This window comes from Cetorhinus maximus, chromosome 2 (genome assembly GCF_964194155.1).
Source record: "Cetorhinus maximus chromosome 2, sCetMax3.hap1.1, whole genome shotgun sequence".
NCBI lineage: Eukaryota > Metazoa > Chordata > Chondrichthyes > Lamniformes > Cetorhinidae > Cetorhinus > Cetorhinus maximus.
In genome coordinates, this window is record NC_135880.1 from 26,654,996 (window position 1) to 26,669,465 (window position 14,470).

Below are 14,470 nucleotides of genomic sequence, written 5' to 3' on the forward strand. Positions count from 1 at the left end.
ATGAGGAGCGAGGCACCAAATTAAGAAGTAGAACCTCAAAGGTCATAATCTCTGGATTTTTTTTCTGGGCCACGTGCAAATTGGCATAGGACAAGTTAATTAGGGAGATGAATGTGTGGCTCAAAGACTGGTGTGGGAGAAGTGGGCCCTGGTTCATGGGGTACTGGCACCAGTACTGGGGAAAGTGGGATCTGTGCCATTGGAATGGTCTACACCTGCATCATGCTGCGACCAGTGTTCTTGCGAGCCACATAACTAGGGAAGTAGAGAGGGTTTAAAACTAAATCGTGGGAACAAGAGATCAAATTTGGGAAGATGTAGTAAATCAAAGAGCAGAGGCAAGACAAAAGAGAAAGGTATTATTACGGGAAATGAAAAACAGACCGTGACAGGAAGGGATAGAGAGTACAAATCTAACAGTAAATGAACAGATGAAACTAGAGGTTATAAAAAGAATAAAAGGATAAAACTAAAAACTCTGTATCTGAATGCATGTAGCATTCAAAACAAAACAGATGAACTGACAGCACACATAGAAATAAATAATTATGATTTGATAGCCATTTTGGAGACGTGGTTGCAGGAGGACATGGATTGGGACCTGACTATTGAAGGGTACAGGATATTCAGGAAGGACAGGAAGTGAGGAAAAGATGGGGGGATGGCTCTGTTAGTTAATGATGGTATTAGCACAATAGAGGGGATTGGCCTACATTCAGGAAACCAGACTGTAGAAACAGTTTGGGTAGAGATGAGAAATGGTAAAGGCAAGAAGTCACTTGTGGGAGTTGTTTATAGGCCCCCTAATGATAAGCCCATGGTAGGGTTGAGCATAAAGGAAGAAATAATTGGAGCTTGTCAGAAAGGCATGGTGATAATCATCAGAAATAATCATTTTAATGTACATATAGACTGGAAAAGTCAGATGGGTAAAGATAGCCTAGATGAGGAGTTCATAAAACATTTTCGGGATCATTTCTTAGAACAGCATATTATGGGGTCAACCAGAGAGCAGGCTATACCAGACCTGATATCGTGCAATGAGATGGAAATAATGAATGATCTCATAGTGAAGGCACCCCTAGGTAGCAGTGACCATAATATGATTGAATCTTACATTCAGTTTGAGGGAAAGAGGAGTGGGTCTGAGACTAAGTTTTTAAATTTAAATAAAGACAATTATAAGGGCATGAGAGCTGAGCTGGCTAAAGTGAATAGGCAAATTAGATTAAGAGTAGGTCAATAGAGATGTAATGGCTAATATTTAAGGGGATATTTCAGAATGCACAGAATAGATACATTCCAACAAGAAAGAAAAAGTCCAAGGAACCATCTGTGGTTCACTAGAAAGGTTAAAGATAGTATCAAACTTAAAGAAAAAGCTTATAAATGTGCAAAGATAGGTGGCAGGTCAGAAGATTGGACAGAATATAAGCAACAGCAAAGAATGACTAAAAGATGAATAGGTAGGAAAAAATTAAGTATGAGAGAAAGCTAGAAATATAAAAACAGATAGTAAGAGTTTTTATAACTATTTAAAAAAGAAAAGAGTTAACAAAGTGAGCATTGGTCCTATAGAAAGTGAGTCTGAAGAATTGGTAATGGAAAACAAGGAGATGGCAGCTGAATTGAACAGGTATTTTGCATCTGTTTTCACTATAGAGGATACAAGTAACATCCCAGAAGCAGCTATAAACCAGGAAATGGAAGCGGGGAAGGAAATCAGGAAAACTACAGTCGCCAGAGAAGTGGTACTGAGTAAATTGTTGGAGGTGCGGACTGATAAGAGCCCAGCTCCAGATGGACTTCATCGTATGGTCTTAAAAGAAGCATCTAGTGAGATAGTTGATGCATTGGTTTTAATTTCCATAACTCCCTAGATTCGGGGAAGATCGTATTAGATTGGAAGATATCAAATGTAACTCCTTTATTCAAAAAGGGAGGGCGACAGAAAGCGGCCAATTAACTTAACATCTGTCATAGGGAGAATGTTAGAAGCTTATATTAAAGAAGTTATAGCAGGGCACTTGGATAAGTTCAAGGTAATTAGGCAGAGTCCATGAGGTTTAGTGAGAGGGAAATCATGTTTAACCAACTTATTGGAGTTCTTTGAGGAAATAACGTGCTGTGGATAAAGCAGAACCGGTGGATGTACTGTACTTAGATTTCCAGAAGGCATTTGATAAAGTGCCACATCAAAGGTTATTGCAGAAAATAAAAGCTCATGGTATAGGAGATAACATATTGACATGGATAAAAGATTGGCTGGCTAACAGGAAACAGAGAGTTGGCATAAATGTGTCTTTTGGCCGAATCTTTGGGGTACTCCCCAAATCTGACACTAGGGAGCGCGGAAGTTACAGGCCAATGACTTCGACAGGCAGGCAGGGAGTAATATGTCTCAGTTTGCTGTTGATACAAAATTGGGTGGGAATGTAAGCTGTGAGGAGGATGCAAAAAGGCTGAAAAGAGATGTAGACAGGTTAAGTGAGTGGACAACAAGGTGACAGATGGAGTATAATGTGCAGAACTGTGAGGTTTCTCATTTTGGCAATAAGAAGAGAAACACAGATTATTTTTAAAGAGGTGTTAAACTTTTATGATGATGATGATGTTCAGATAGAGTTAGGTGTACTCATATGAAGAATGCAGAAGGTTAGTATGCAGGTGCAGCACGCAGTTAGGAAGGCAAATGGCATCTTGGCCTTTCTTGCAAAGGGACTGGAGGCAAGAACAAGGAAGTCTTGCTGTAATTGTTTTGGGCTTCAGTGAGACCATATCTGAAATACTGTGCACAATTCTGATCTCCATATCAGGTTCTTACCTTGGAGACAATGCTGCAAAGGTTCACAAGATTAGTTCCTCGGATGAGAGAGTTCTTCTATGATGAGAGGCTGAGTAACTTAGGCCTATGCTCTCTGGAGTTTAGAAGAATGAGAGGTTATCTCCTGAAACATACAAGATTCTGAAGAGGTTTGACAGAATAGATACTGAGAGCTGGTTTCCTCTTGCTGAGAATCTGGAACACGGGGACACAGCCTCGGCATCAGGGTTGATTATTTAGGACTCCGATGAGAAATTTCTTCACTCAGAGGGTTGTGAATCTTTGGAATTCCCTACTTCAGAGGGCTGGGGTTGCCCCATTGTTAAGTATATTCGAGGCTGAGGTAGTTTTTTGGTAACTCGGAATCAAGGGAGATGGGGAGCTAGAGGGAAAGTAGAGTTGAGGCCAATTAGCGATGATCTTATTGAATGACAGAGCAGGCTCAAGGGGCCATATGGTGTACAGTTCACATGAAATCGCAGTGCATATGTTAAATGCTTCTCCAGGAATATTCACTGACAATGACATTAAGAAGAAGCTAAGCACTGTATTTGCAGCTTGTATATTTGAATTAAACCCCAACTACTTTATACTTGTTCTCTGCTTTTAATATTACAGTGTGCTGTGTACACCAGTAAGATAACAATAAACTGCTTGCATGGGTGGTTGTAATGAAAGAAGGTTACATCAGATAATTTGGATTTGTATACATGAAGGTTGAAATGTCCCAGGAAACATTTTGCCTCCTATTAATGTATCAGGTTCTCACCCTGTAATTTTGAATTTTTGAAAAAAATACTAATTTTATTTTAAATCAGTCACTAATAATGACCACACCAATATTCAATCTATTTTATGTCATTCAAAATGTAATGGGAAAACCCAACGGTTTCTTTAAATAACTCTCGTTGTTTTACTTTTGAAAATAGCATTTGAGCCTACAGGCTTCTCAGAAGCTCTATAGGTACAAGAACTACCCAAGTGTGGAACTGAGCCAGAAAAATAAGGTTTTATCTGTCCTTTGCTGCCTTCAGCTTGAATCGTGGTAGGGGCAATGCAATTAGTTTTGTTGCTTCTGCGTTTGGGAGGGGAATAATTAACAAGGCTTATTAATCCTCTTTGCTGTCTTCCATCACAGCTGGAAAGTGTGCATGTGGAGTGCCAGATGAAGGCAGAGTTGACCTTAATATTGATGCTCCCATGGTAGAATCCTCTAGTGAAATACAAGCCTAGATTTTCAAATCAATATTATTCTCATACCAGCATTGACCAAATTAAAGTAGATTGGTTTATGCCAACTCTACAGTGATATGTTTCAAAAACTGTAGCCTGTGGTGTGTCCATTTAGTGGTGTTCTGGAGGATGTTCTCCTTTAGCATAACTCATTGGGCAGAATTTAATCCAGGTGATGGGGGTCTTCTCTGTCAGCTGGAAAGGCAGCGAGTGCTGCATCGCCTACGTTGGGGAAAGCCCATCGTATTAATTTCCTATCAGGCACTTAAGTGGCCAACATCAGGGCTTCTGCGTAATTAAGGACCCCGGGGGCAGAAATCCCGGCCCCTGGGAGCGGCAGGCAAATCAGAGGCTAGCAGCTCTCCATTGCAGGCAGTGCCCCAAGAGTGGTGGCAGCAGCTGGCAATGCACCCACCTACCAGAGGCCCAGTTTCAATGAGGAACCTGGAGCCAATGGTGAGTGAGAGTGGGATGGGGGTCAAGGGGTGAGACTCACGGGAAAGGGGGAGGGGGGTTGGAGGCAAGGTCAAGGGGGGGTGGCTTTCAGCACTTCTCCCCCCTTCTCCCGGTGCAAAGTCCCTTGATCAGGCACTGAATGCCTTTGAATGACGGACCCCCACTCCACTCCGCCTCCCCAACCTGAGCAGGGTTTGCTTTTTGGGTTTCCCACATGGTGCCTCCCTCACCTGCCACAGGTTGGAATTCCAGTGGCAGTGAGATGAGGGCCTCAATTAGCATCCGGACAGGAAGCCTTCCTGTTCCAGGCTTAATGAGGTGGAGATGGGAAGGCAGCGGGGTTCTCACCTGGCAAGCTTCTGTGTGATAAAATGCAACCCCCTCCCGCCTCCAAACTTGCCACTAGGGGTTGGGGGGGACATTAAATTTTCCCCATTGTCTTTCAAAACCTTGAATCTCATCTTCAAATCCCTTTTAGCCCTTCCACTAAAAACATCTTCAGGCCTTTGTCCTTACATATGGGGCAGAATTTTCCCGTTGGCATGTGGGGCCGATGCATAAAATAACACGCGGTGATGCCAGGCGAGCGTCCCGACGTTGCCGCGCACCATCGCGATATTTCGGTGGGCGGGCACGCGATGACCTCTGATGCGCGCCCGTCATTAATTAACGGGCCACCTAAGGCCCTTGAGGTACCAATTGATGGTGATTTTTCCGGGCCCGTGTGATCTTCAGGTCGTCACATGGGCACAACGGGCAGGCGGGTAGGACACATCTGTATAAACCTCATCCATTGGTGGGATAAGAGGGGTCAGTGGGGTCACGACTGTGCTCAGTCAGATATTTAATTTGGAAAGTTGCTGATACTTGCCTGTGTACTTCAAAACTCATACCAGCTGCTTGGACAAGACTCACAACCTTCAGGTCAGCACCCTACAGTGAAGATGCTTTTTGGGGCCCGCAAGTTTCAGGAAGCCTTCCCTTAGCCTGGGAATGGGAGATGTGCTCTCCACTGGATGCACCTCCTCCGAGGAGGAAGGGAGGGCCAGAAGGGGGAGGAGGCCAGGAGTGCACATTCAGCCTCCAGGGGAGCCACCTTTGGGAGGACAGGCGCAGGCACAAGGGGCGCAGGGCCAACAGGAAGTTCAAGGTGGAAGGGGCCACAGAAGACGCCACTATCCTGCTGCCAGGATACGCAGATAGCGAAGCAGCTACATCAATATGTCTGAGGTGCAGTGCCAAAGGAGGCTCTGTCTCTCAAGGGAGACTGTCAACTCTATCGGTCAGATGGTAGGCCCTGAGATCGCCGCTAACTGTGTGGGTGGACACCCAATGCCAGTGGCTCTAAAGGTCACAGCTGCCCTCAACTTCTATGCCTCTGGCTCCCTCCAGTGCTCCGTGGGTGATCTTTGCGGTGTCTCCCAATCAGCTGTCCACACTTGTGTCAAGCAGGTTAAAGACACTCTGTTCAGGCGGGCATTAATGTTCACCCACTACCACTGGGACCAGGCCAGCCAGACAGAGTGAGCCAGAGGCTTCGCGGCCATTGCTGGCTTCCCCCGTGTCCAGGGTGCTATAGACTGCACACATGTGGCCATCAAGGCGCCAGCAGGTGAGCCCGGTGCCTTTGTCAACAGGAAGGGCTTCCACTCCATGAACGTGCAGATAGTGTGTGATCACAGGGTGCTGATTCTACAAGTCTGTGCAAGGTACCCAGGCAGCTCCCACGACGCCTACATCCTCAGACACTCCCAGGTGCTGGGGCTCTTCAGTGCTCTGGCTCGGCTGGATGGATGGCTGCTGGGTGACAAGGGCTATCCCCTCAGAAGGTGGCTCATGACGCCTCTCCGCCATCCAAGAACAGAAGCTGAGCAGCGCTACAACAGGAGCCACGGCACCACAAGGGCTGTGGTGGAGAGAACCATCGGTCTTCTCAAGATGCGCTTCCGATGCCTGGACTGTTCAGGGGGCGCACTCCAGTAACCCCCAGATCGTGTCTCGGTGATAGTGGTTGCATGCTGCACTCTCCACAATCTTGCGCTGGAAAGGGGCGATGCTGTGGACAAAGAAGATGTAGACACAGTTGCTGCGGATGCACACAATGAGTCCAGTAGTGACTCCAAGGATGAGCATGTACAGGGAAATGCTGAGGGGGTAGACGCTGACCCGGGCATACTCCAGGAAGGCAGGGACACCCGGGAGGCTTTAACCCAACGAACCTTTAGCTAGAACACCACAGATGGACCTCCAACAAAAGCCTGTGCTACAGGCTCCATACTCGATACCTGAGTGCTAAATCTGCCTGGATAGGAACATTAACTAAGGGACTTGTCAATAAAGCTCAATGTGACACAACTCACTCATAACATCCTGGGTAACCATCCACCTGCAGAGGAAAAGAGGCACCCTCAGCCATGGCCACATGTTAAATTTAATGATATAACAAAATAAACTTAAGGAAACAAAATGACAAAGGTGTTAAACACCACACCAACTGCTCATAACCTCATTGTGGGGCAACACAAAAGCACCAGTGAGAAACCTGTGGTGTGCCTAAGGTGCCTTAAATTGATGCTTTCGGGTGCTATGTCTAGGTGCTGTCCCCTCGCTGGCACTGGCATCTGAGACAGCCTGCTGACTGTGCTGTCCTGTTGGCCTCGATGACCTTGGCAGTCATCCTCTGGCCCGTGGAGCCTGTGCAGTTCCACAGCTGGCATCTCCCCAGTCGTCGCAGCCTCATCGGATACAACGGTCACTGGCAGAGGGGTGGAGGAGCTGCTGCCCTCATCCGGAGTGCCCTGAGAGGAGCCCGCAGAGACGACAGGCAGCTGCTGCACCGACATGAGGTCGCTTTGGACCTCCCTGCTCACAGTGGATGGGAAACTTGGTGCCCAGACCATCTCCCACCCTGGCACTGACCAGCTGAGGTCAATGCCGATGTGAGGGCTTGCTGGTCCTAGCACATCCCCAGGAAGACCTGATTGGTCTCCTGGAGGAGCCTCTCCACGAGAGTCGCCACTCTGTCCATGGAGGAAGCATGGCACTCGGCCATGAGGCTCATTGTTTCGGCGATAGTCTGCGTAGACTCCTCCACAACGGACACTAAGCCAAGCATAGCCTCATGAATCTCCACTAGATCCTCCCGCACACCCGGCTGGACTTCCAGCATTTGCTGCCTCATGGACTTCTCCAGAAGCCCATCATCAGCCACCGACTGAGTATGTGCCTAGTCCCCTGCAGTCTTCCAACTGCTGGCACCATGGGCACTCTCTGTCTCCGCCAGCTCCTCCAGAGACTGTGAGGTGCCCTCACCGCTGTGCCCTGGGACACTAGCCGATGATCTAATTCCCACCGAGATGTTAGTATCTGCGCTGGTGCCTGCCTGGCAGAGATGGTGTGACGCTGATAGGTCAGAGATTTCAGGACCCTCAGGTGTGAGAGGGGGCCCCTGTGCCTCCTCCTCCCGGCCCTGATCCGCTGATGCTGAAAGGAAGAACAAGGACATTTGAATAGTTAACATGGAGACAATGTCAGTATGCATCCCTGTCCCCCGGATCATTATGCGCTCATCCTTCCATAAGCAATGGCCAAGCCATGTTGCAAACTTCAATCACTGAACATTTAGCAGTGCCATGGCTGCTGGGACACTAATGGTGACCTCAGTGCCCGGCTAACAAACCTGCCCGTGGCACCCCAGCCTCACCGACACCGGTGGACCTGGATGCATGGCGCCTCTCCAGATCGAGGGCCTCCTACTCAAACCTGGTAATGACGGCCAACTGGGCCGGCCCTCCGCCAGTCCTCAACCGCTCGGCGGCATTATGAGCATTCTTCTCCTGAAAAGGAGAGGCGAGCATTGATTAGTGCAACTTATACCTGGAATCTCTTCACTGCCGTCCCACCCCAACCAGAGTGGAACATTGCAGGGCTCCAGTGCCTCCTCACCCCACAGCTGCTGAACACTCTCACAAAGATGCCAGGCCTGTACCCCCCACCTTGGCCAAGTGCAGTCTACATTACATTCGGCAGCACACGGTCCAACCTTGCAAAGCAAGGAGGCGCAAGCACGTGGAATGCAAAGGGCAGCAGATGGATGGGTGCCCCGCCACCTGGAAGCTGCCCTCCCAGCATCTCAGCACCCTGACTTTGACATGTTTTGCAGTTCCAGCACTGCGCCTCGGTGCAGATCCTCCAGGTTGTCCCCAAAACAGTAATGTAGCTGTCACTGTACCACATGTTGCAGGTGCAGAATCCATCTCTTCACCACCCTCTCAGGGTGACCTCGGCATGGCCAATATCTGCTGGCCCACCCAGCGAAGGACACAAGCCGTCAATGATTCAACACAGTAACTGCCTCATAGTTGGGGGGGTGCGGCCAGGGGGAAAAGCCTACCTGCTGGGTTGAGAGACCAATGCCAACATGGTACTCACCCTTTCAGAGTGCCAAAGGTCATTGAAACGCTTGAGGCACTGGATCCAGGTGCATTGCACCACATCGCGGGAGCTCACCACCTCCGCCACCTCCTCCCAGGCACGTTTGGTCATGTGGGGGGGGCAGCCTCCTCCTCCCGTCCCTAAGAACGAGGACCTCCCTCCATACTGCCACCTCCTCGAGGAGGACAGCAAGGCAATCATCTGAGAAACGAGGGGCACAGTGCCCCCCTGCCCTACCCTCCTGCCTGGCCTGCTCACCAGCAGTGGTCTGGGGAGCCCTTCTGCTGGCCATGTTTGACAGCCTTTGCAAGGCTGCAGGAGCACTTTTAAACAGGCTGCCATTGGACCCGGCAGCCATAGCAGTCCCGCCACCGCCCGCCCACTCCTGCTGTCCTCAGGAGCCGCGTTTCACGCTGGGCAGGCCTTAATTGGCCCACCCGCGTAACATGCTGGCACAGACCCAATCGTGGGCGGCGATCAGGCCTGCACCCGCTCCCGCATGGCCCACCCAACAGGCAGAAAATTCTGCCCATGATCTCCACTCAGTTAAGCCTAGCCTCCATCACAGATCTGCTCCATTTTTCACTGGTCTTGCCCCCCAAATTTGGGAACATTCCCCCTGAATTCCTTCGAGTTGTTACGTGACTTATTTATAGCTAAAAGCCTCATCAAAAGCTAGATCTCCTAGCAATCCTTCAATCTTCCCTAGCCTTTCTATAATCATCGCTTAGTGCTAAGTTATCTTCATCTCTGTGAATGTTGTTTGACATTTTATGGTGCTGAAGGTGCTATAAAAATGTAACTTGTTGAGGTACGAAGAAATATATATTTTTTAATGAGGCTGCAAGTACAAAGATGAGCTAACGATGAGTATTATACCTCTGAGTCACTTGCTCGCAGGTTGCATTATTAAGACTTCATCTGATTGTTTTGTTTTTTTAAATGAAAGCAAATCACTGTTGCAATAATGTGAGAAATATTGCAGTACTGTAGATGCATATGAGTTTATTTTTGGGATTCAGTATAACGTGGCATCAGTACTCATCATTATTTTCAGTACCTATTATTAAGATCAATACAGCATGTTAAGAATTATATAAACTGAATTGTAGAGCAGTCAGGGACATGTATATCTTGTTCATTGCTTTTTGTGGGGGCTGAACAAGAGCTGACTTTTCATTTTTATAATTTTCTCTATGAATTTTATCAGACTTTTTCCATAATCCTCTGAGAATGGATATTCACAGTAAATGTATCATGCATTATTTAAGCATGGCCTAAGTCTCATGCTAGTGCAATATCGTGTTTCACATTGAATACTTCAATGTTGTGAGCAGGTACCGTTCTTGCCTTCAGAATCATAGAATGGTTATAGCTCAGAAGGAGGCCACCTGGCCTGCAATGTCTGTGCCGTCTCCCTGCAAAAGCAGCTCACCTAGTCCCAATCCCATACCTTTTTCCCACAGACCTGCAATTTCTTTTTCTTTAAGTAATTATCCAATTCCCTTTCAAAAGCCGCTTCTGGAAGTCCATTTACACAACATTAAGCATATTAACCTCATCAACCCTCTCTGTTACCGCATCAAAAACTCAATAAAATTAGTGAAACCCCATTTGCCCTTGAAAAGTTCATGCTGGCTTTGCTTAATTAGTCTGCATTTGTCCAAGTGGCTGTTAATTTTGTTCCAGACAAAATTCTCACCACCAAGGTTAAAATGACTGACCTGTAGTTGTTGGGTTTATCTTTATTGAACAATGGTGTAACATTTGCAATTGTCCAGTCCTCTGGCACCATCCTGTATCTAAGGGGGATTAGAAGATTATGGCAGTGCCTCCATAATTTCCATCCTTCCTTCCCTGAGTATCCTCAGATGCATCTCACCCTGTCGTGTGACTTATCAACTTCAAGCGCAACCAGCTTATTTAATATCACTTCTATCAATTTTTAGCCCATGCAGTGCCTCGACCACCTCCTCCTTCACTGTGATTTTGCAGCTTCTTCCTACTTGGCAAAGACAGATGCCAAGTATTCATTTAGTACTTCAACAATGCCATCTGCCTCCACATGTAAATCTACTTTTTGGTCCCAAATAGGTCCCACTCCTCCTTTTATCTTTTACCATTTATATGCCAAAGGAAGACTTTTGGATCCCCTTTTATGTGGTTTACTTGGACTTTCAGAAGGTTTTCGACAAAGTCTCACATAAGAGATTAGCGTGTAAATTTAAAGCGCGTAGGATTGGGGGTAATGTGTTGAGATGGATAGAAAACTGGTTCACAGACAGGAAGCAAAGAGTAGGAATAAACGGGTCTTTTTCCAAATGGCATGCGGTGACTAGTGGGGTACCGCAGGGATCGGTGCTGGGACCCCAGCTATTCACAATATATATTAATGATTTAGATGAGGGAACTAAATGTAATATCTCCAAATTTGCAGATGAGTGGGAGGGTGAGCTGTGAGGAGGATGCAGAGATACTTCAGTGTGATTTGGACAAACTGAGTGAGTGGGCAAATGCATAGCAGATGCAGTATAATGTGGATAAATGTGAGGTTATCCACTTTGGTAGCAAAAACAGGAAGGCAGATTATTATCTGAATGGCTATAAATTGAGAGAGGGGAATGTGCAATGAGACCTGGGTGTCCTTGTACACCAGTCATTGAAGGTAAGTGTGCAGGTGCAGCAGGTGGTAAAGAAGGCAAATGGTATGTTGGCCTTCATAGCGAGAAGATTCGAGTACAGGAGCAGTGATGTCTTGCTGCAATTATACAGGGCCTTGGTGAGACCACACCTGGAATATTGTGTGCAGTTTTGGTCTCCTTATTCGAGGAGGATGTTCTTGCTATAGAGGGAGTGCAGTGAAGGTTTACCAGACTGATTCCTGGGATGGCGGGACTGACAAATGAGGAGAGAATGGGTCGGTTAGGATTATATTCACTGGAGTTCAGAAGAATGAGGGGGAATCTCATAGAAACATAAAATTCTGACAGCACTAGACAGGGTAGATGCAGGAAGGATGTTCCCAACGGTGGGGGAGTCCAGAACCGGGGGTCACAGTTTGAGGATACGGGGTAGACCATTTAGGACTGAGATGAGGAGACATTTCTTCACCCAGAGAATGGTGAGCCTGTGGAATTCACTACCACAGAAAGTAGTGGAAGCCAAAACATTGTATTTCTTCAAGAAGGAGTTAGACATAGCTCTTGGGATGAAAGGGATCAAAGGATCAAAGAAAGCGGGAGCAGGCTGTTGAGTTGGATGATCAGCCATGATCATAATGAATGGCGGAGCAGGCTCGAAGGGCTGAATGGCCTACTCCTGCTCCTATTTTCTATGTTTCTATGTTTATGTTAGCAGCCAGTCTCTTATCATGCGCTCTCTTTGCTTCTCTTATTTATTTTTTCACTTCCCCCTCAACTTTCTATATTCAACCTGACATCTGTCCTATGCACCCTTTTTTCTGCTTCATCTTACCCTCTATCTCCTTCTTCATCCAAGGAGCCCCAGCTTTGTTTGTCTTACTTTTCCCTCTCATGGGAATGTACCTCGACTGTACCCACCTATCTCCTCTTTAAAGGCAGATGATTGCTCGATCACCATTTGCCTGCCAATCTTTGATTCCAATTCACTTGGGTCAGATCCATTCTCACCCCTTTGAAACTGTCCCTCCTCCAATTAATTATTTCCACTCATTTTTGCTACTTGGCCTTTTACATAGCTAACCTAAACCTTATGTTGTGATGATCGCTGTTCCCTAAATGTTCCCCTACTGACACTTGATCCACTTTGAAGCAGAATACTATGTCATCCAGTTGTCTGGTGGGAAAGCACTGCATTGGTGATGCTGTTTAGATGAAGAACTTCAGCTTGATAATGTGCAATTTATTTTAAAAGTTGACGTTCACTAGTTCTTTCAGTGTTTGACTCAAGAAAGTCACAGGATTAATACCTATTTGGTGAATTGTTGCCCTGCTACATTCACACTGAAATGAAAGGAATTTTGGTGTGCAGCAATACAATTTCTGAGTCAGGTCCTGTGGTGCAAACCCAGCTGGTTATGAGACCCTACACTCTGACCTCTTTTGTTAGGATCACATGAAGTATACTCCAGCTAAACTGGTGCAAGGCTGCAATTTCAAACTGCCTAGATTCTTTCAAAACTTACCTTTAGATGTTTCTAATGTTAAGTAGAAGTTGGACATTCCCTCTTGAGCTCACATCAGCCACCCAGTTAGTGAAGCTAAGGGACTTCTGATAGGGTGGGGGAATGGCGAGGGTTGGCTAAGACTACAGCTTGGACACTAGCTTTGATGCTGATTTTGTGGGCTGCTCGGGCCACCACAAAGCAATGACTTGTCCCGCTCTTCCACTGGAGTTAAACAAAGGTAACTGCATAGGTATGAGGGCAGAGTTGGCCCTAGTGGACTGGGCAGGAAGACTACAAGGTAGGACAGCTGATGAACAGTGGCAGATATTTAAGGAGATATTCAAGTCCTCCCAAATAAAATATATCCCAATGAGGAAGAAAGATGGTAAGAGGGGGGAAAAGCACCCATGGCTAAGCAAGGAAGTTAAAGATAACATAAAGGCAAAAACTAAGGCATACCAAATTGCAAAGGTCAGTGGCAGGCTGGAAGATTGGGAAACTTTTAAAGATCAACAAAGAGTTACTAAAAAATAATAAAAAGAGCAAAGGTAAATTGTGAAAGAAAACTAGAGCAAAATGTAAAAACTGATAGCAAAAGCTTCTTCAAGTATATAAAAGGAAAGAGAGTAGCTAAAGTGAATGTTGGTCCCTTGGAGGATGAGACTGGGGAGTTAATAGCAGGGAACACAGAAATGGCAGAGACGCTTAATCAATATTTTGCCTGAGTTTTCACAGTGGAGGACACTAGTACCACCCCAATAGTAACAGGTAGTGCAGAGGATATAAAGAAGGAGGAACTTAGAACAATCACCATCACTAGAAAAAAAGCACTGAGCAAACTATTGGGATTAAAGGGTGACAAGTCCCCAGGACCTGATGGCCTACATCCCAGGGTCTTAAAGGAAGTGACAGCAGAGATAGTGGATGCATTGGCTATAATATTCCAAAATTCCCTGGATTCTGGAAAGGTTCCAGTGGATTGGAAAAATGCTAATATAATGCCCTTATTCAAAAAGGAGGGGAAGGCAGAAGATAGGAAACTATAGACCAATTAGTTTAATGTCTGTTGTTGGGAAATTGTTGGAATCCATTATTAAGGAAGTAGTAATGGAATATTTGGAAAGTCAAAATGCAATCCATCAGAATCAGCATGGTTTTATGAAGAGTAAATCATGTTTGACTAATTTGCTAGAGTTCTTTGAAGATGTGACAAGCAAAGTGGATAATGGGGATCCTGTAGATGTAATATATCTGGACTTCCAGAAGGCCTTTGATAAGGTGCTGCACAAAAGATTAATACACAAGATAAGATCACACTGAGTTAGGGGTAATATATTAGCTTGGATAGAGGATTGGCTAACCAACAGAAAGCAGAG

The 14,470-nt window shown here is 46.2% G+C and overlaps 1 long non-coding RNA gene across 1 annotated transcript in view; it reads left to right on the forward strand.

The window, feature by feature from the left end:
* Window positions 1-14,470, forward strand: part of LOC144690163 (uncharacterized) — a 1,928,633-nt gene that overhangs the window by 1,576,194 nt on the left and 337,969 nt on the right. The gene's annotated exons all lie outside the window — the stretch shown is intronic.